Source organism: Lissotriton helveticus, chromosome 1_1 (assembly GCF_964261635.1).
Source record: "Lissotriton helveticus chromosome 1_1, aLisHel1.1, whole genome shotgun sequence".
NCBI lineage: Eukaryota > Metazoa > Chordata > Amphibia > Caudata > Salamandridae > Lissotriton > Lissotriton helveticus.
Genome location: NC_136057.1, coordinates 112,844,744 through 112,867,033, shown reverse-complemented (window position 1 = coordinate 112,867,033; position 22,290 = coordinate 112,844,744). Strand labels below are relative to the sequence as shown.

The window sequence follows — 22,290 nt, the reverse complement described above, 5'->3', positions numbered from 1 at the left end:
CTTTTCTGGCATTCAGGGCACTGATAAGGTTTTTCCCCTGTGTGGATTCTCATATGCTCAGTGAGATAAGATTTATCTCTGAAACTTTGTTGGCATTCAGAGCACTGAGAGAGGTTTTTCCCAGTGTGCATTCTCTCAAATTCAGTGAGATGTGATTTATGGCTGAATCTCACATGTCGATACAGACTCGCTTTTAAGCTAAACCTTTTCTGGCATTCACAGCACTGATAAGGCTTTTCCCCAGTGTGGATTCTCATATGCTCAGTGAGATAATATTTATCTCTGAAACTTTTTTGGCATTCAGAGCACTGAGAGAGGTTTTTCCCAGTGTGCATTCTCTCAAATTCAGTGAGATGAGATTTATGGCTGAATCTTTTTTGGCACAGGTAACTTTTTTCCCCAACTTGGGTTATTTTGCTTTGATTGAGGCGGGTTTTAACACTGAATTTGTTCTCACAGCCCGTGTATTTATAAGGTGTAGTCCTAGAGTTAATATCTCTACATTTAGTTTTCTCTTGCTTATATGCCACGGTAAGAGTGAACCCGATTTTAGAATCGGGCTTGTTTAGATAATGTTCAGCATTTATCTCTAAAAGAAATTGTGTGTAATCTTCTTAACACTTGAATTGAGCAAAATATGTCTGAATGCAGCCCTTTAAAACCTGTCGAAATGTTATAGCAGATAACAGTCTTTTGGTTATAGCCTCTCCGGCAACAACTTATTTTGTGACTGAAGTTTTTCTCAAATCTATTTGTATAGGTTCTTAGCAATGCAGTGATAAGGTGTTAGTCTGATATTTAATGATTAAACTGAGAAGTACCTTTTTGCACTGGCGTAATGGCAGTAACTGAGAACATTAGAACATGCACAGTAATATTGTGGCTCACCAGTCGCAGAACATCAGTTCCTTTTACCCTTTCTATGTTTGGTGTAAGGTTAAGGATTGTAGTTCTGAAGACGAGGATTTATTTACATTAGCTATAGAGCAACGGTGCGCTCTTAATCCATTTTTATATTTAACAGTTTTATATATCACTCCTGCACAACAGATAATGTTGAGGCGATTTACATACAATTACAGAACAGTACACAATAAAAAGGAAACAATCTGAGATGGTCATGAGCACAATAAAGTGGTGAATTTTTAAGTTTTTCGCCAGAGTGAGCAGAGTGGGTCGAGGTGTTATATCCCGAGGCAGATAGTCTCAAACTTGCGTAACTGGTTAAAAACGGTTGTTAAACAAAGGTGATTTTCCAATCTTTTGGTTGTTAGCGTGTCAGCTTCGGAGTCTTCTTTCAGTGTCTTTTCTTTGATGGTTTGTAGAAGAAACCTTTTGTTATATCGTTCTTTTATGCAGTGTGTGCTGCCACTCTGGAATTACATGATGCTTTAGGTCATGCGTGCTTTAGATGAACGTTATTCTGTCATGCTGAGGCAATTTGTCTTTCTGATAATATTTCAGATGAAGATGTGGTGATTGGTTTTTCTGGCATTATTTCTGATGCTGTGTGGACATATATGACTTTGCTCTGGGTTAATGAAATGCAGAATTAGAGACTTACAGGCATAGAACTTTCCTCAGCTCTTACTTCCTCTCCACACCTAGATTTTGGAAATTGTTTAAACTTAGAATGCTGGATGTTTTTCAAAATAATCCTCCTTATGGCACTAACATTCAGTTGGCTGGTGCTAAATCTTGCTTTTCCGTCCGTAATTTCAATCACCTATAGTATTAAAATTAAATAGTTAATACATGTAAATTTCCCCAAAAATTATTTGCAAGCCATATCAATGCAGAATTGCAGAATTTTGAAAAAGTTGTGCTATTCTTCAGACAGAGAAGAGTGTAGAATGGTAGCCTGAGAGTACTTGGATGTAAGAGTGAGGATTTGTAGAATTTCCAACATTTTATTAAGCTCACAAAGGATACATTTACCCTATGGACTTGTAACATAGAATCCCAAAAGCAGAAATTAAAGTCACATGGACTGGCACCAAACAGATATTTAAAATAGAATACTATTAATGAATTTTTAATGTAGATTTCTAGGATGGGAATTTCCCCTCTACGGACAACAGGCGTTTCCCCCTGCCCTGAGTTACCACCTACTTGTATCTGGTATCCTGACTTTTGAGCTCTGGCCTCTGCCGCACGCACATCTATTGTGTATTGTGAGGACTATGCCTAGACCTATCCCTCAACTATGGTCCAGAGTATGAATCAAGGGCAATGAAATTAAGGAGTACTTTCATGTGTTCATTTTATTCCACCTGATTATCAGTTGTTAGGCCAACAGGACAACATTTTTTTCCAGACAGTAAAATTAGACAGAAAAGACCCACAAGGCTCTGGGTGCAGCAGAAGCAGCCAAGACGTATGCTGTTTTTTACTAACTGGGGGAGCTTCTGTTTCTAATCTCTTTGGGGCAAACACTCGATCACTGGCGACCTCCTACCTGCATTGACGCGCCACCAACACTGTGGGCCATCGGCTGCTGGTCTCCCCCGCCGCCGCTGCCAGAAACACCACGCGGCCGCTGAGAGGGGAGACTACAGCCCCCAGAACTCTCTCTGCTGCATCACCACGCCCACCTCCGCCCACTTCCGCGTTTTGAGGCGCTCAAAGGAGCGGCGCTCCCTCGAGGGAGCGGGAGCTTCTGTTTCTAATCTCTTTGGGGCAAACACTCGATCACTGGCGACCTCCTACCTGCATTGACGCGCCGCCAACACTGTAGGCCATCGGCTGCTGGTCTCCCCCGCCGCCGCTGCCAGAAACACCACGCAGCCACAGAGGGAGGAGACTACAGCCCCCAGAACTCTCTCTGCTGCATCACCCCGCCCACCTCCACCCACTTCCGCTCCCGGAGGCGCTCAAAGGAGCGGAGCTCCCTCCGCGTCGCGGGACGCGCGCGGGAGGCACGGGCTAAGCCCGGGCAAAGGGCCGGCCATCTGTAGCCATTCGGGGCCATAGGAGGCTGGGCCGGGCCAGCCCCTTAAGACTCTCCATGGGATCTGCCTATTGTTGTCAAACGTTCCAGGAGGGACAGACATCTAGCAGCCTCCGGAAGTGCAACTGATTGACAGCTCATTTGTCCGTGGAGAGATTACTAAAGATACTGCTTCTTGTCATTGGAGTAAAGCTAGGATTCTTTCTAGACCCGAGTATGGCGAACTGTAAACCCACACAGACTAGGGTGGGGGGAGGAGTGAAGGGGACCCTGGACGCTTTTATATTGAGAGCAGAGTCCCTTCTCACACATGAAATACAGTTGACTGAAAAGCGATTGTCCTTGGACACCTTGATTGCACGGATACTATCCTCTTTGGGCAAATTAGCGGCTTGCCCCTCCCCCAGAGTTGACACCCCCTCAGATCAAGCAAACACTGTGCACACTACATCTACTCAATGCACTAAGGCACAAGTTCACACCAACTCGCTAGAACAAGGGGTTGGCGAGTTAGCCAAATCAAATGAGCAGACGGGAAGCGATTCAAACCTAGTACAAACACCTATGGGCGAAAGAAATGGGCATGCGGCCATCCCCTCAGGGTCACTGGAGATGAGTGGATTGGGGGAAGGGATAGCCCTAGTAACATTGGATGTGGGTGAATCAGATTCCTCACAAGGGTCAGTTAGGGAAGTGGTGACACGCTCCAAAAAGTTCCTACTCACTACAAACTCCGCCCCTATAGTTGCCCCCCCAGTTGTCTTCAGGGCTACTGGTAACTCAGCTAAGGGAGGGTCAAACACAACAAGACCCAAAATTACAACCAAACGGAAAGGGGGGACAAGACTAACAAAGATGGGGGGGGACCGCGAGCACAGCATGTCAAAGTTGCCCAAATTGTGGAGGAGTGGATTGGTCCCAGGGAATTGTTACGGCTCTAGAGTTAAAGCTGGAATCACTTTTAGTCGCACAACTAGGGCCAGTGCTCGAAGAAATAAATAGATTAGAGGGGAAAATATGCAGGATACTAGATCAAGAAAGGGGACAACCCACCGTGACTAGTGTAAGGGCGGCGGATGAGAGGACAGGGTCCTTGCCTTGCCTGGAGCCAGTTAACAGCAATGAGGGAATAGGGAAGGGGAACTCTAACGTTGGCAAGCGTATAGGTGGGAACGAGGTAGCCAAGGAGGGACAAAGGGAAAAGACTAGGAACCAATTAAGCTCAGGGCCAAGTAATACTTCCAATCCCTGTACAGCTACCACACATAAAGGGGAGAGAAAGACTGTCACTATTCCAATCCCAATCTCATCTGACCATGCACGTAGTACCCAGGGTCTACAGACCTTGGATCTACCGCCGGCATCCTGTCCCTACACTATAGTACTGACAGGGGTTCCAACATGTAGCCAGGATAGAGAAGAAACAACAAGAACCCTGATTAACAAGGCAGCACACTGGATGGTCAAAAACATGAACGTAAGTACATTCCGTCATAGGCACATTCTCATGGCACGGAGGGTGGCTTGGATAGGAGCTAGTAAGAAGAAGTTCGCGGGAGATTGTGTAATTGTAAATTTTAGATACCCAGAGCTAGTTCGGGAGTTGCGCTCCTCAAGGCAGTGGAGCCCCAATGAGGTAGAAGGTGGCTCCTGCATCAAAATGCTGCCCCTGAGTTTTTTTTACAGGGACACAGCCAGAGAAGTAGGTAATGCATTCTATAGGCGGCGAATGAACACTCCGGAATGAGAAGACTGGTCCAAACCAGTAACCAAGAGATATGTGCCACTTGCTAATGCATTTACAATGGACGAATTAGATTGACAGGGGGAAGGGGAGGGACCTGAAGAAGCGATAATTCAGGAGAGCCCGCTCAGGACTGAAGCAAAGGGAATGGTATATACAACAGAGGCAAGTAACCCAACCTCTCTGGAAGGGTGTGGGGAAGCGTGGAGGGAGGGAAATGAACTGTTGGCAAGGCGGCCGGAGACACTTTTAACATTAGGGAAGGGCACCAAGGGGAATAGCATGGATAACCTTACAACCAGCGAGATTAGAGCGGTCTCTTGGAACATTGCAGGATTATCGGCTAAAATACAAAATAAAGAATGGCTAGATTTTATCAGGAAATTTCATATCATCTGCCTTCAGGAAACCTGGGAAATCAACATCACTGCCCCTCACTTAGAAGGATATAAAATGTTTTTTGTCCCGGCACGCAAAACCACCATGGAAAGCGCTAAGGGCGGCCTAATTATTTATGTGGAGTATGCAAGGGACTTGGGAACACTTGGGCTGGAACTCGGAATCCATGCAGGGAATTAGGTACTGCAAAAAGGGACTAAAATTAATTTTTATTAACTTCTACAATGCAATGGTGGTGGGAAAAACCACGTTAACACTGGGGGAGCTACATAACAGGCTGGCTGGTATACAGGAGGCAGGGGACGCATCCTCCCAGCTGATCTTGGTGGGCGATTTCAACTGCCAACCATGCCCATTCCTGAAATGGGACAGGGGAGAATGGGATTCATGCCCAACTAATAAGGGTTGGCATTTAGAACACACAAAAGAGGGCAGGGAATTAAGCAAGATCCTGGGTTCACACGCCCTCATACCCACGATGGATCTTGTCAAAATGGGGGAAAATAACACAGTCATCCCAACCTTTAAAGGTAGGGGAAGGGATACTATAATTGACTATATATTTGAAACTAACACACTTAAACGAAGGGTTACGAATGTCAGCATAGAGGTCAGCGTTTTCAGTGACCATAACCCACTGGCATTATCCATCAGGGATACTAACCCAATGACTGAGCCCGTTCAAGGGAAATCTAGTGGCTTAGTTCAAGCCACTGATCACGGCTGGAGATTGAGATGGAAGAACATAGATGGGGAAGCGTTTTACAGAACGCTATTCACCAAGTCGGAAAGCCAGATTTGGAAATGCTTAGACCCAGCAGTGGAGGGGATTGATCTGATCAGCGCATTTGAGAGCACAGCGCAGCATACCGACGGGTTACTGAGGGGCAAAAAGATAAAACCTGACCCACTGCTCCCTAGATGGTTTGACCATGAATGCACCCTGGCTCAGAGAGAACTGAAGCTAGCACTTAAAACCATCCCCAAAAAAAGTGGTAGAGTGCAGGGCACATTATAAAAGGGCCATAAACAGCGTAAGACCAGGCTTCAGAATCAGGCATGGGAGACACTAAAAGATGCTGCAGAGCGCAGGGATACAAATGAATTCTGGAGAGTAATTAACGATCCTTGCTTCCAGGAATCAAATAAACCAAAAGTGGTCTGTCATATTCTCCCAGAATTGTGGGAGGAGCATTTTAAAGGCCTTTACAATTATGCTGGCTCGGAAGACTCAATGAGCCCAGATGTAGAAAACGCAATCAGCATGCAGATCATCTTTTCCCTGGTAGAGATCAAAGCAGGAATAGACGGGCTGACCTGTAACAAGGCCCCAGGCCCCGATGGGATCCCACCAGATGTCTTTAAGAGCCAGGCATACCTCGGGCCCCTATAATCACAAGAATTCTTAGTACAGCCGTGGAAGCAGGGATGCCCAGGTCATGGTCCTTGGCCACTATAGTCCCGATTTTTAAAAAGGGGAAAAGGAGCGACCCACAATGTTACCGTCCGATCTCGTTAATAGACTTGACTGTGAAAGTCCTGGGAAGGGTTATCCTTAACCGGCTGACAGATTGGGCGGATGAACATGACATCTTTTCGGACACTCAGTATGGGTTTAGAAATGGCCGATCCACAACGGACCAATGCCTTAATCTATACCACCTGGTGGCCAAGTACACCGTGGCAAGTAAGGGGACGGTGTACTTGGACCTGACAGCAGACTTTGACCGGGTTAATCAGAGGAAACTATGGGAATGTTTGGGGCAGCTCGGTGTTGACCCATGCGTGATAAATATCTTGAGAGTGCTCCACCAGAACACCGCTGCACAGGTCAGATTTAATGAAGAGGGGAACACAACTAATCACTTCCCTTGTTCAAGAGGTGTGAGGCAGGGATGTATCCTGGCGCCTTTTCTATTCACACGTTTGTTTTTAGACTGTTGGGGGCATTTGGACACTGACCTTGCTGCCTGCCCTTGCCACTGGCCGTCTCCCTCTTGCCGCCGCAGCCTCCATTCTTTCGCGGCTGCAGTGCGGAGGGGGACCACAACCCCCAGGCTCCTTCATGGCGGAAGCCGCCATCACCATTCCCGCGCCTGGAGGCGTTTAAAATCGAGCACAGCCCCGGTGGAGCGGGTGTTTGTTTTTAGACTGTTGGGGGCATTTGGACACTGACCTTGCTGCTGGGCCTTGCCGCTGGCCATCACCCTCCCGCCGCCCCATCCTCCATTCTTTCCCGGCCGCAGTGCGGAGGGGGACCACAACCCCCAGGCTCCTTCGCGGCAAAAGCCGCCATCGCCATTCCCGCGCCTGGAGGCGTTTAAAATCGAGCACAGCCCCGGTGGAGCGGGCGTTTGTTTTTAGACTGTTGGGGGCATTTGGACACTGACCTTGCTGCCTGCCATTTGCCGCTGGCCGTCTCCCTCCGGCCGCCGCAGCCTCCATTCTTTCGCGGCCGCAGTGAGGAGGGGGACCACAACCCCCAAGCTCCTTCGCGACGGAAGCCGCCATCGCCATTCCCGCACCTGGAGGCGTTTAAAATCGAGCACAGCCCCGGTGGAGCGGGCGTTTGTTTTTAGACTGTTGGGGGCATTTAGACACTGACCTTGCTGCCTGCCCTTGCCGCTGGCCGTCTCCCTCCTGCCGCCGCAGCCTCCATTCTTTCGCGGCCGCAGTGCGGAGGGGGACCACAACCCCCAGGCTCCTTCGCGACGGAAGCCGCCATCGCCATTCCCACGCCTAGAGGCGTTTAAAATCGAGCACAGCCCCGGTGGAGCGGGTGTTTGTTTTTAGACTGTTGGGGGCATTTGGACACTGACCTTGCTGCCTGCCCTTGCCGCTGGCCATCTCCCTCCCGCCGCCGCAGCCTCCATTCTTTCGCAGCCGCAGTGCGGAGGGGGACCACAACCCGCAGGCTCCTTTGCTGCGGAAGCCGCCATCGCCATTCCCACGCCTGGAGGCGTTTAAAATCGAGCACAGCCCCGCGTCACGGGACCACGCGCGTGCCGCGCCGGGCTAAGCCTGGGCCAAGTTCGGGCCCATCTGTGCCCGTCAGTGGCCGACCGGGGCTGGGCTGGGCCATTCCCCTTGGCTAATACTTATTTCCTGTACCTTACCCCAATTGTAATTTGTGACGGTAGGACCATACCTAGAGAGCATAGGGATGGCAAAAAAGGAAGCATGTCAGCCCCAATGCTAAGGACGGGAGGAGGGCCGTTGCGGATACACAAAAAACACTGCCAAGCTACCTAACGGGAGCAATGGCCGCCCTAGAAAATCAGATTAGTACAGCTGAGGAACAGATAAATGCAAATTCTTTGGAACTTAATCCATCGGCCTAGTCATCGAACCAAAGACAGATAGTACCAACAAAACCCTTTGTAAATGGTTGTGTCCAGCAAAACGATGATAGAATCACTTTAGGCGATTCAGATTCTATCGAACAACCCCCACAAAAAAAACAGAAACATCCGGGTCATCAGGCCAATACGCTCCATGCGAACCCCCTAAGCATCACAAGCACACATCCCCCTCCTCCAGACAGCGATATAGAAGCAGTAAACCCTAGAAAGAAACACACCAAGCAAGGAAAGCAGAAAGGAGGGATATCTAAAACATCGACACAAACTCAGGGTGCACACAACAAGGGCTGTGCTGGTGTAAATAACGATATTAAGTCCCTTACTATAGTACTAGAAAGGCTGGTTATGTATCTTAGGTTAAGGCTGGGCCAAATGGAAAACAGACTGAGTCAAATTGAGCATACGCTATCCTCTTACTCAGGGCTGCTTAATAAAAATATTTACTCCCCACAAAGTAATCAAACTATAAGCCAAGAAGGAAATGAGAACATACGTCAAACCAAACAAGTTCTAGTTTAAGACCAAAGACTCAGTCATCTAAACCTTCCCAAATTAAAGCTTGTGGAAAGGTCAATAATTCTGCTGAGGCAACCACAGATACTATTCTATCAGGTACCCCCGCGCTTCCCCCTCGCTTACAACAGATTCTCTCATCAACGCCCGATAATCAGATTACGAACAAACTAAGGCCAGATGAAATTTTGAATCTTCCACCGGCAGCAACACCTTTTGTTGTGGTGCTGACAAACGTCCCACGTAAATCTACCTCAGATGAAGAGGGATGGGAATCGCTTAGAAATAAAGCCCTACATTGGATAGGTTCAAAAATAGGTCTAGATGAGGCACTATTCAGAGATTTTAAAATGGCAAGAAGGGTGCAGTGGGTGGGTTCTGGCCCAAGATCATGTCCTGGCGATTGTATTGTGCTTAACTTTGGATCACCTAGGGTAGTAAACTGAATTCATTATGAGCTGTCAAGAAGTTACTTTGTCAGAGGTGAAATTAACATACTTCCCCTGGGCTTTTTTTCTATCCCCCTTTAACCTGTATGCCATTTTCCCATTCACTTGAGAATTGTAAGAGACATGATCTCTAACAGATGTTTCCCACAGTAAATCGATTTACCCCACTATCGGGATTGGAAGAACAAAACTGACTCCCTATTAGAGACCCAAAAGATATAACATTATCAGGAGGACCAATTTCATGAAAGCATGGTGGAACCTAAACTCAGACAGGATCCTGTAGGTAGTTCCACTGTGACCCCAGAAGGGCCCTCTAAAACTGAACACATTGATAGGGCCGAGCTACGGTTGCTTTTTTGGAATATCGCAGGCTTGAAATCCAAAGCAAATAATGAATTTTGGATACATTTTATTAGCAAATTTAACATCATATGTCTTCAGGAGACATGGCTAACTACCCAGATCCATATTGAGGGCTATAAAAGTTTTTACTCTATGGCTTTGCCTTCGATTTCTGGAAGAGCAAAGGGCGGACTGGTCATTTTCGTCTCCAATACTATAAGGTCATTGAAAATCGATGTATCTAAGGTAGCATCTAACTATCAAATTATAACCTTAAACATAAATAAAACTACCCCCATAGCCCTTGTTAATTTCTACAATAACCTCGCTGCAGATGAGGTCATAAATGTACTAACCGAGATCTATACCAGTCTGGTAGAACTAAAAAGAAAAGTAAGGAAGGACCTAGATATAATAGGGGGTGGGGATTTTAATCAATATATCTGTGGATATAGTGCTGACGGATTGTGTGGCATTGAGGACGAAAACGATAATCCACTTACCCACTTCAATCATACCCTGATGGGAAATTTCCTGAATGAAAAAATCTTCGATCTTGAAATGGGCTTAGCAAATGAACTTGTGCAGCCTCCAATTTCCCTAACAAACACCTATAATGGGAGAGGATCCTCTAGCACTATAGACTACATATAGGTCACTACATCTTCGTCCCCCAGGCTATTAAAATTTCTAACACACGATATCGCACTAAGCGACCATTATCCAAACAGCATAACTCTATCTTTGCCACCATCTGTAGATAGAGGGAATTTATTGGAGTTTTTGGTGCAGACAAATCTGTCGATAAACCGACTAAATGGCTATACCCTTAAATGGGGAAAAATAGGCCCACTACAAATTACAACTAATATAGTGACCAACTCCCTTGGAGCCATTAAAAAAAGTCTAGATGACACAAGTAACCACCAGCTGGTTCTGGATGATTTTCAGTTAATCAACCAAGCAGCTAAAGAAGCCCTGACGGCCAATGTAAGATCAAAGACTGTAAAATCAAACGGGTGGTTTAACACATGGTGCACCAAAGCCCATTCCAAACTGAAACGGGCTCTTCAACGACCGGTAAGGGATAAAAATGAAATCTCACACCTCAGAAAGGAATATAACTGTGTATTAAAACTAAGGAAAAAGGAATTAAAAGACGAGCTGTGGGAAGAACTCCATAAAAGCTGTGCCATAAATGACAATACCACCTTTTGGGCCATAGTCAAGTCACCTTTTCTAGCGGACACTCATTCCAATCCAGCAGTGGATGTAGCAATTGATGAACAAACCTGAGTTAACCATATTGCCCCGATCTTTGATTTACCCGAAAATGAAAAGCTTCTCCAAAAAACTGCGATGGGGGATAGCAATAATAAGATCAATCCCACTCCCTTCCCAATACATCTTGACATTACCTTAAAGGAAGTGGAGTCTGCATTAGCAGCAAGTAGGACCAGTAAAGCACCAGACCCGGAAGGAGTCCCTGTAGACCTATTTAAATTGAATATGGAACTCCGGGCCCCCATTTTAGTTTGGGTACTGGAAGCATCTTGTATGGTCGGTTTGCTTACCACATGATCCGCTAGTATACTAGTACCAATTTTTAAAGAGCGTGACAGGCAATCCCCTTTATGTTACCGACCAATATCATTGTTGGACTCTCTGGGGAAGGTGGCGGGCCGCATCATCCTAGAGAGACTCCAACTTTCGGCAGAAGAAAATTCGGTACTATCAGACCTCCAATTTGGCTTTCGTGAGGGCTTAGGTACCACTGAACAGGTCCTGAATCTAACACTATTAGCGGGGAAGTATGCGTCTGCGAAGGGCGGGTGTCTCAACCTAGTATACGTTGATTTATCAGCAGCGTTCGACTGCGTTAGCCACAACAAGCTATGGTCAGTCATGCAGGACATGGGGGTAGAACCTGTCATACTGGATTTCATACGTGTACTTTACTCAGGAGCCAATTCCACGAGTTAGGTACGGTGTGTGTGGACAGTTGACCGCGTCGTTCGAAGTACGGCGGGTAGTAAGGCGGGGATGTGTCCTGGCACCCTTCTTTTTTACTCTCTACACCAATGCCCTTGAGCGAGCCATGGTGAAAGGGTGCCAGGACTTACCACAAATGCGGTCATTCTAGCCCGTACTTCCCGGGAACTCCAAAATGCCCTTGACAGGTATCAAATATTTATGGCCGCTCTGGACCTAAAAATGAATATAAAAAAAACATTTGTAATGACCTTAGGAAACACTCAACAACGGTCCAAAGCAATTTTCCTAGACAGTATTAAGCTGGAATCAGCGATTACGTATCCATATTTGGGTATTGCTATAGATAATAAACAGACATGGAAACAGGCCATTGACGCAAGGAAGTTGTCATATACAAGAGCAACTGCGGTCTTAATTAGTTTTTCACGCAGACTGGGTAAGCGGCCTCCAACTGAGTTACTAAACATCTACAAGGTAAAATGCATATCCACCGTAATCTATGGGGCTACGTGAAGGTGGAACCAATACAAAGAGTGGAAAACACCTTTTTGAGATATCTCCTTGCGCTGCCTCAGGGCTCTTCAACTTACTCTTGCCACATGGAGTTAGGACTCCCATTTCTGACAGATTTGATAGCAATCCAGCCCCTCATGTTGTGGCATCGCATATGAACATCCACAGAAACATATTTTTCACAAAATCTCATCTTGGATTGTCTTTCACTTGAAAAAGTGCACAGGATAGGTTGGATTGCTTATGTCAGAAATTTCTTGATGATCTAGGAATGGTGGACTATTTTAATAACCCCACACAGATCGCAGGATTGTCAAGGAAATCATTTAAGCTAACCTGTCTGACCCACCTAGAACAGCTGTGCCTCAGCAGTGGGGTCAGAAAAAAGAGTGTACAGCACTCTATAATGGTTCAAACGTCCTTGCTTATCCAGCCGTATCTAACTAGCTCCAGCGCATTCAAAACGCATCAGCGAGACTCATATTAGACATCCCTCGCCAAGAACACATCACCGGTCACTTAAAAAACCTCCACTGGCTTCCCGTCAACAAAAGAATCACTTTCCGCCTTCTTACCCACGCACACAAGGCCCTTTATAATCTAGGACCCGAATGCCTCAACACCCGACTGTCCTTCTACTATCCCACCCGCCAACTAAGATCATTCAATCAAGCCCTCGCCGCAGTCCTGCGCATCCGAAAAACCACCATGGGTGGCAGATCCTTCTCCTTCTTGGCTGCCAAGACCTGGAACTCACTCCCCACCCACCTCCGCCTTACTCAGAATCACATCTCCTTCAGAAAAGAACTGAAAACTTGGCTATTCGATAAACAGTGATCCCCTCCCCCTAGCGCCTTGAGACCCTCTGGGTGAGTAGTGCGCTTTATAAATGCCTGAACTTGAACTTGAACTTGAACTTTCAATTTAACATCCTATGAAAGGCTATTATTAACTAGGTTCCGGTTTAATATTTTCCATCATTTTGTCACCTATCCTAGAACAAATGATTGGTCAAGAAGATTACTCTTATGCCCATGTGATGAAACATCAACTCAAACAACCATCCATGTTGTCCTATTTTGTAAATTTTATTCGGCCCAAAGAAAACGATGGTTAATTCCGATACTAAAATTAATTAATTTACGCAGATGTCGCCCAGCTTTCCTCCGATTGCAATATTTGGAGGATGAGGTCACATCAAACCAGCTAGCTAGATTTTTGAAATCTGTATTAAGATCTAGGACTAGCGCAGAGAGTAATATGTCTCTACTATGAACTGGAAATTGTTACAGTTGACTTTATGTGTAATTTCTTAAATGCAATAATTAACTTTTTAATGATTTAGACATCAAACCGCATGTACTGTATTTTATATGTATATTGATACTGTTCTTCTTTTAAAAAAATTGTTTTTATTGTACAATCAACTGTTTTTTTTTTATGTACTTTTATGGTTATTCTAAATTACGAAAACCGAATAAAGTATTTTTGATTCTATTCACATTATACATAAATGGATTGGACAAGGCGCTAGGAGACTTAGGGGTGGACTGTCCAAGTATAAGTAGGAGAGGCATACCGGTCCTACTATACGCGAATGATGCGGTACTCCTGGCCCGCACAGCTCAGAGACTACAGTCCCTTGTTGACGGCTTTGTCAGCTTCATGGAGGATATAGACCTAACACCCAATCTTACTAAAACTTATATTATGGAAACAGGGAAAAGACCGTCTAAGAATGTTATCTTTACAATCGGGTCTCACAAATTAGAAAAAGTGCAGGCATTTAATTACCTAGGGATTTTATTTGACTATCACCTTAGATTCAAAACACTGATTAATGACAAATGTAGATCCCAAATTAGCTCGGTGGGCTCAATCATGAATTTTGCAAAAAGATTAGGCCGCTGGTCACCAAAGGAAATCATGCACTTGTACACCTCAGTATGCTGTGCTAGGACCTTGTATGGGAGCGAGGTATGGGGTTTTAGAGACATCTCGTTGCTCCAAAACGAGGAAAACAAATTCCTGAGAAGGGTTGTGCAGGTACCACAAATCACGCCTTCCCATACTGTTCACGAGGAGTTAGGCCGCTCTAATATTAGCGACAGGTTAAGACTCAAACTCATAACCTGTTGGATTAAAATATGGACGAACCCAGAGGCCACACTAAGCAGGTAAATACTAACGGACTGCATTGCCCTGGATAGGGGACTAAAGATACCTTGGCTTAAATATGTAAGGGATACCCTGAAAGGGCTGGGCTATGCTAAGTATTTTGATGAACCTGCTGAACTCAGACCTAAAGACAAGGGTATCATAAAGATAGAATTCATAAGGCAAACAGCTTTGGAAAGGGAGGACAGAGAACTGATGAAATCCTCGGTAAGAGCCCACTTGCTAACCAAATCAACCCCAAGAATGGAATTTTACCTGTCCAACACGTAGAATAAACACAACAGATTCTTAATGACCATATTCAGGTTGAATCTCCTGCACCATATTTTATCAGTTCCAGTAGGGTACACACCAGATATCGACATAAAGGGCCGTGCGGCTGCGACCAGTGGTCTCCGCAGGACACTCTTCATTTTGTTTTAATATGCCCCTTTTATGCGTACCCCAGGACATTGTTTTTAAAACCGCTTTTAAGGCAAGCCAGATTCAACCAGGTAAAGGTGGCACTACTGTTTTTGAAACTGTCAGTAGATCCTCTAACATTGTTTAGTATGGTAAACTTCTTGAGATCGGCTGTGAGACTAAGGAATACTAGAGGTGACGAATAACTGTCCTTGATCATCTCTTGTGATAGAAGGGTTGGCTGCACTAAATGGCCCAGGATTCTGTTTTTATTGTACAAATCGTTCTTAACCGGACATTTAAGGCATGAAAAAACTTTATTGAGATTGTTTACATATACCCCCATTTTATCATTTAACTTTTACCAGTTGTAATGCCTTTCTTTTTTATAATAATGCACTTTGTATGGTATTGTTTTTATACCGGATAAAGTATTCTTGAAATTGAAACTGAAATACTAACTGGGGAAAACACACAATTCTTCCCTCTGTTAGAATATGCTTTCCTCTTCCCTCCCCTGCTTCACCCGTCCCCCCCCAACCAACCACCTGCATATATCTACCACCTGCTTAAAACAAGTGGTAAATAAAAGCAGAAAAACGCTATGAAATAGTGAATGGCATGTGGTTTGACAGGCAGAAGAATCTGTTCCTCGTGGCAACACCCCAGTCCATGGCGTCAAACTTGTAACTGCACGTTACTGGGATAAATCTACCACAAAACAATTACATGAGATTTTTCTGCCACCCCAGTACTGTGCAACTTCTAACAAGGGACTATGAGATCTTGGACCGACCCTGTGACCTGAAGGGTCACACCAAGTGTGCCCTCATTTAAGGCAGAGGACTGTCATGGGTTTAACAGCTAGAGCGGTGATGGCAATGCAACCTGTTGTAAGGATCAATAGCCTGATGAGATCTTTGCATCGTGGTCAGTGGAGTGGCATCCTACTGACACACCCATGTAATGCTCCATTTCAATACCTGTGCCCAGACTTTGCGCTAACATCAAGTGCGTGTTTAGGGTTTGGTGTGCGTAGCATAAATGCAATGTGAGAGTGCAACAGAGTAAACTGCATCTCCTGCCTGCCAGTTGTGTATACAAGTGGGACCATCTATCCCTCTTGTATACCCCAGTTGTTGTATACCCCAGTTCAAAGTCCTCTGTTACCAACGAATAAAGTGCTCTACAAAGTACTCAGGTGCCTGCTGTGCCATCAGGGATGGTGTCAGCCTGACAGTCTATCTAAGTTGAAGGGACATCACCTGCAGGCTGAATTACTTAATGGAGAAGCTGTGTACCTGTCCTGAAGAGCCTAGAAGTCTGCCTAGAAGCCTGCCTGTCTGGTAAGAAAGGGAAGGGAGTTTGACTATCAGGCAGGAGGACAAGGCGGTCCTGGAAGAAGCAAGGTCTGACTCATCCCAGTTATATGTAGGGCGGGTCGGAAAGCCATTCAGCAGGACCAGCTAGTCTGAGGGACCCCGCACCCCCACAACTGACTCTCCCAACAGTTTAAGGGTGAAAATAAAACTCTATGATAACATGATTGTTGAGGCCCAGTAGGAGAGTGTGTGCTGCCAACTGTCCCGTTCAAGGTTGCATTTGCCAAATTCCTAACACATCAGGGTCTGAATCTACTGACTTCCTGGAGAGCCTGTGTTGGGCTTTTAGCTGCTGAATTTCTGACTACTCTGTGTTAGAGGCCCATGAGGGACTACAACTACTCCAGTGTCGAACACCCTGTCTGAGCTTACGCCTGTGGTCCAGCCAGCCACAATGTGGGCTCAATTGCTGATGGTCGGCCCTCCAGAGGGGGCTGCACTTACAGACAGGCTAGGTGTGACTGCTACCTTGGGACTGCTGATCTTCAGGCAACTGCAAAGAAAAGAGTGGGTGCCCTACTGAATGCAGTACTATATTCATGACAAAAGCGCTCCACAAAAGCCTGCTGGTGGGTCACTGCTCTCTCGAGTGTTCAGGCGTGCCATTCAAGTGCCGGGAAACAGGAAAGAGACCCAGACAAGACTGACTAATCCTGTGAAAGGGTAAGACACTTACGATAGAGTATACAAGAGTATACACGCATTGGGGTGACTGAAGTGACAGAACTGACCCTATACTATATTCATGATACTCCTAAATGCCCCTAGAGGGGAAGAGGGTATAAGAACCGGACGCACCTGTCTGTAGCACATGGTAGTCTGACATGCCTGCACTATCTTTTCACCCAGACTGTCCATAAAGATGATTTTAGAGCTGCTACGCACATAGCAGGGGGAACCTCAGACCATTCGCTGGTGGGGGTGCAACTCGACGGTCTGGTTGTTGACTTCATGCTACCCCCAAGGGTTGATCTGTGATATTTAAAAGACAAGACGTTCAAAGCTCATATGAGAGATGGAGCAGACTTCTATTTTAAGGAGAACGGGCTGCCTGTTGAATCAACTTGCGAGCTATGGGATGAATTCAAGGCAGTGATTCAAGACCAGACACAAGCCTTGATTGAGAGAATGTTGAAGCAACGTAAATTGAAGTGCGAGGCTCAGGAAAGGGAATGTGCTTTCCTGGAGGCTCGCTTGGCATGTGGGGAAACAGTTTCTCTCCCATTACACTATCAACTGAAGCAGCACACATTAAGAGCACTAATGGAAAATAGCATGCACTCATGCGCTGGCTACCCAGCATGGTCTCTATGATGTCGTTGATAAAGCCAATAAGTTGCTTACATGGCTAAAAAGACGAGACAAAGGACGGAACTGGATCCTTGAGGTTATTGACAACAAGGGGACGGAAATACTGGGAGAGACTTCCTGTAAGACCTGACCCTGCCAATGCTAACAAATGAGGAACGAGACGCACTAGAGCAAGACCTGACAGTAGACTAAATAAATAAGACAATAAGAACCTTGCAAACAGGGCAAGCAACAGGGCCTAATGAGCTCCCCTTAGAATTATATAAAAGCATGATGGATAAAATCAGGAAGTGCCTCCAGAGGAGGTTTCAGACTGCCTGAAAATAAGGGTGTCTCCCAGAGGACCAAAGAACGTCTGAGGTGGTGGTCATCCCAAAAAATGACAAACCAGCAACTGAGTGTGGGTCTTATAGACCTACCTCCCTGCTTAATTTTGAGACTAAGGTCCTTGAGTAGGCCTTGGCGATCTGCCTGCGGACAGTAATTGTAACAGTGGATCATCCTGATCAATCGGGCGTTATGCCACACCAGGGAACGCGCTTAAATCTCCGACACCTTAATGGCGTACCACATGCGACAGGGGATTCCTTTGCTGAACCAGTGGCGTTGCTGTCAAGCTCTTGTATGTGGACCCTCTAGCGTGCATGTGCGTCAATAATACAGTCTCCCGAGTCTTTGCCGTCCAACAGGGATGTTCCTTGTCTCCTATGCTCTTCTCACGTGAGTGGGTTCGCAAGGACCTCTCATATGGGGTATTCCAGTTGATCAGGAGTGGGATGAGAGAATCTCCCCCTACGCTGACGTTTTGCTGTAGGACACGTAATCAGCCTTCTTGAGTGAACGAATCCTACACATTTTTCACATATTTAGAGATTATTCAGGATATAAGATCAACTGGAAGAAGTCCTTAATATTCCTGCTGGTGGCAGGGACCCTGCGGCTGCACAGTTCGGGTGGCACTACATGGCATTAAATATTTGGGCGTGTTTATTACAAGAGGGCCACAGTCAGGAACATACTCCCGAAATTAGATCGTCTTCGCAGGGATGCCCCACACTAGTGGGCACTCCTTACTGGGCCGGGTCGCCCTATTTTAAGTGATCACCCTCCAGGGCCTCTAGTACATCGTGCAAAAAAAGTCCTTTAAGATCCCACTAGAGATTTTCTTTCAAAAGGTAGTCTGAGAACTTTGGCTGCTGTTGTGGGATGGTGGCACTTCATGCTGAGTAAGCTGCAGAGGGGAGTTCATTAACGTGGACTGGCGGTCCGGAGCATTCAGAAGTATTACTGGGTCACGCAGCTGGTGGCAGTCAACAACTGGGTTTTTGCGGACCGTAAGGATCCTGCTTACCAGGTAGATAGATTGGCCATGGGCAAGAGAGGTTACCCTTTTATCGAAGAAAGCTTGAGAGCACCCTACCTACTCGTAGCCAAACAGTGGTAAGTGTGTGGAGAGAGGCTACCAAGTGTTTAGGCTGAGAAGGTAAATGGACTGAAATGACTCCACTGTATGATAGTGATCTCTTAAGTGCAGTGGGAGGATTGCAGGGCTTCACAAAATGGGGATTGATTAGCTTAGAACGCCGGGCGATGTGTGGAGGGGACAGGTGCGTGTGTCCTTCACGATCCTACAACAAAAGTATAAATTAGGTGACTAAAAACGGTTCTGACATTTGCAGGTGGGTCACGCTCTGCAAAGTCACATCCGGGAAGGGGGCAGTTGCCTGATGCATCCCCACTGGAGGACCAGCTACTAACTAATCCCCTGACTGAAAAAGCCCATCTATAGGAAGTTGATCTACAGTTCTCCGAATCCCTTGGGGACGCGGAGAGCTGTGTGGCAGAGGGATCTAGGCACACTTGGCGATGGCGATTGGGTTGAGGCCATTCAGGGTGCCAGGGAGGTGGCAATTAGAACTCGTTTTGGTCTAATTTAACTACAGATCTACATAGGACCTACTACTCCAGAGCTTTGTGCACCGAATAGGGTGGGCGACAACCTTTCTGAGTAAGGGAATGTGAGGGGGGGCTTTTTTTAATGTGGTGTGGAGTTGTCCGGTAATTCAATGAATATCACGAGTGAGGTGACATGGCAAAGTTTTAGCAGAATATGACTGGCCCTGGCTTCGGCGGTTGGCAAGCGTAATATTGCAGCGGTTGGGGAGCCAGCCAGCCCGCCCCCCACCCCCAGGGTGGAGGATTGGGAAGCAGATCTTGATTGGTGTCAACAGGTGGACACAGGTTGTATCTCAGCAGGGGCTGCCCTTGTAAATGGTAAAAGATATGGGAGGGATGGTAGAGCTACCGGGCCATGTGACGCGCCATGAAGTAGTGAAAGTTAAATATGTACCATCTTTGCGATCTAGTTTTATGTAGTGGGATTTGGCCAGGGAGTTTCAGGACAAGCCAAGCTATGTTACTCACTCCATTTTTTCAGACTTTGCCTTTTTGGTCTAATTACTCTCGCTAATGTGCACCGTACTTTCGTTGTCAACACCATCGATTCAGCACAAGTTCAATAAAAAGAGCTTTTAAAAGTACCTGTGTCTTGGCAAGATAAGCAGCGTGCTGGTCATTTATTAAATCGAGTCTGTTGATCTATTGTTGAGCTCGGAGTTCAAGCTGGTCGACATTACACAGCTGAGAATATTGTGACTGCGCGCCCTCGCTAACTTGAGAGTCAAGTACAAAAAAGGGTTTACTTGGTCAGTTTGCGCAGCATTACTAGGATAGGTCACATGACATCAAAGGAAAGTGATCTCAACCCAGTAGCCGCTACCTATCCCGTTGCCCCGGAACTAGACTGAACAGAGAGGCGGCACTGAAACTCCCTTGCTTTGTCAAGCTGAAGCGTTTGGTCCTTGTATGTTTTCTAGACAGCAATCCAGTATGACATAATTTAACATAACCAGTAACTTGTTCAGCTGAACTTGCAGAGATAAACCAATGCGACATATATAGCAGGTTTTTAAAAAAAGGCTGCGTTAAGGTAAGGAACACAGCAGCGTCTTGTCATTTACTTATTCACATACAAGAAATCACATATCGGCAGCATTCTAATTAACTCTCTCTTTTCTTCACTCTTCTATTTGTCAATCATCAAGTCTATGGGTTTGATTTAAAGTCCAAAGGGTCACCTGACTTGTTAGAGATCTCTGCTGGCCCTGTGGCGCTCTCTGTCCCTTCAGAGGAGCAGCAGCCATGGTGGCTCCTCTGAAGGCACTGCAGGGGTGGTGAGCGGCTGCCATGTTTCAGGCGGCCATTCACCAACTTGTGTGTTTTTCTAAAACAAGCTTCGAAAGCCGTAGTTTGTTTTTAAAAAACAATAACTAATCACCCTCGCACCTTAGGAACTTTCTCCCTGATTATTTTTCTCCCAGGAAGTGGGGTTCATTTAAAAAAAAGATTCTCATCACGACTGCCAGGTATTCCCTGGTGGTGCTGAATAAGAGAAAAATACATCAGACTGCTTGATCTAAAAAGGAATGGCCGTCCGATGTATTTACACCGACGGCACCCAAGAAAGGCTGGACATATGACAATCCACCTGACTTGCACTAGGTCAGGCAGACCATCTGTTTGTTGGACAGGGTACTCCCAACACGCTTGTGAAGGAGTACCCTGCTCACCAAACTCTAAATCAAGACCTCTATATTTTCTGTGTTATGCATATATCTCTAGGTCCGCTTCAATATGTCCATCAGTCTTTCTATGATGTACCTGTTGTACGAGTTACTTACCTTCGGTAACGATGTATCTGGCAGAGACGATTCTAGCCGCAGACTCCTTAACGTAGAATTATCCTCAGGCGTGAAACTGGATCTGGAAAACTTTTTGCCACAGCATCCCTGTGCGCCGGGGGTACAGCATCACGCGACTCCGACCAGGCGTCGTCCGCGTACGTGATGTCAGCGAGGTCAGATAAGTCCCACCCCGGCGCGCCTACGTCAGTTTTGTTCGGAGAACTTTTCCGCACCACAACGTGGAGCCAGCAGAGAAACTGTGGGAGCATGGGACCAGTGTGTGAAACAGCAGAAAAATGGAAAAGAAGGAATGGTGATGAAGAACACCATAAGGATCAGTGCCAACACTGCAGTACCCAAAAGCAGGGAAAGAAGAAAGAACAGAGCACAGCCCTGAGCAGCCACCCTGCTAGTATGAAAACAGTACCACCTTAAGACATGGAAAATATGCAAAATGTCATGACAACATGCAGCAGGACTTCAACCCCGACCAAGACCCATGAATGGGAGCAAGTTCCAAGAAAAAAAGGGAACGACAGACGTCCAAGGCAACCCCAGCACAGAGTGCGACAACCCCCCCCCAAAGGAGGCAGGGCACGGCCAAATTACCCAAACCCAGAGGGTAGCAGAGGGGCCAGGACTCTCAGGAACAAGAGGGACAAAAGAACGCCAGCCTCAATCCTGGAGCAACCAGAGCAGAGGGGCAAAGGAGTACCTATAGACCCAGTCTCTACATTGCCAAGGAAGAGGAAGGAACAAAGCAAGACAATGTCTTGGCGAGAGAGCGAAATAATGCACTCACTCATCATAGCCATCCACCGGGAGGCGAGTGCAGAAGGGCAAGCCAAAGGGTCCTCGAATCTGGGGCTAGAATCGTCTCTACCAGATACATCGTTACCAAAGGAAAGTAACTCGTACATCTGATAGAGACGACTAGCCACAGATTCCTTAACGTAGAATAGATACCCTAGCCATACCCAAGGGAAAGGAGAGTCTGCGGAAGG

The 22,290-nt window shown here is 46.3% G+C and overlaps 1 protein-coding gene and 1 long non-coding RNA gene across 2 annotated transcripts in view; one reads left to right on the top strand and one right to left on the bottom strand.

Moving 5' to 3' along the window:
• Positions 1–22,290, top strand: part of LOC144762767 (uncharacterized) — a 599,563-nt gene that overhangs the window by 501,372 nt on the left and 75,901 nt on the right. The gene's annotated exons all lie outside the window — the stretch shown is intronic.
• The window catches only part of LOC144763048 (uncharacterized), a 28,306-nt gene continuing 7,161 nt past the window's right edge, over positions 1,146–22,290 (bottom strand). The window contains exon 3 of the long non-coding RNA XR_013596164.1: positions 1,146–1,726. This is a non-coding gene — a long non-coding RNA (uncharacterized LOC144763048). The remainder of the gene's footprint in view (positions 1,727–22,290) is intronic.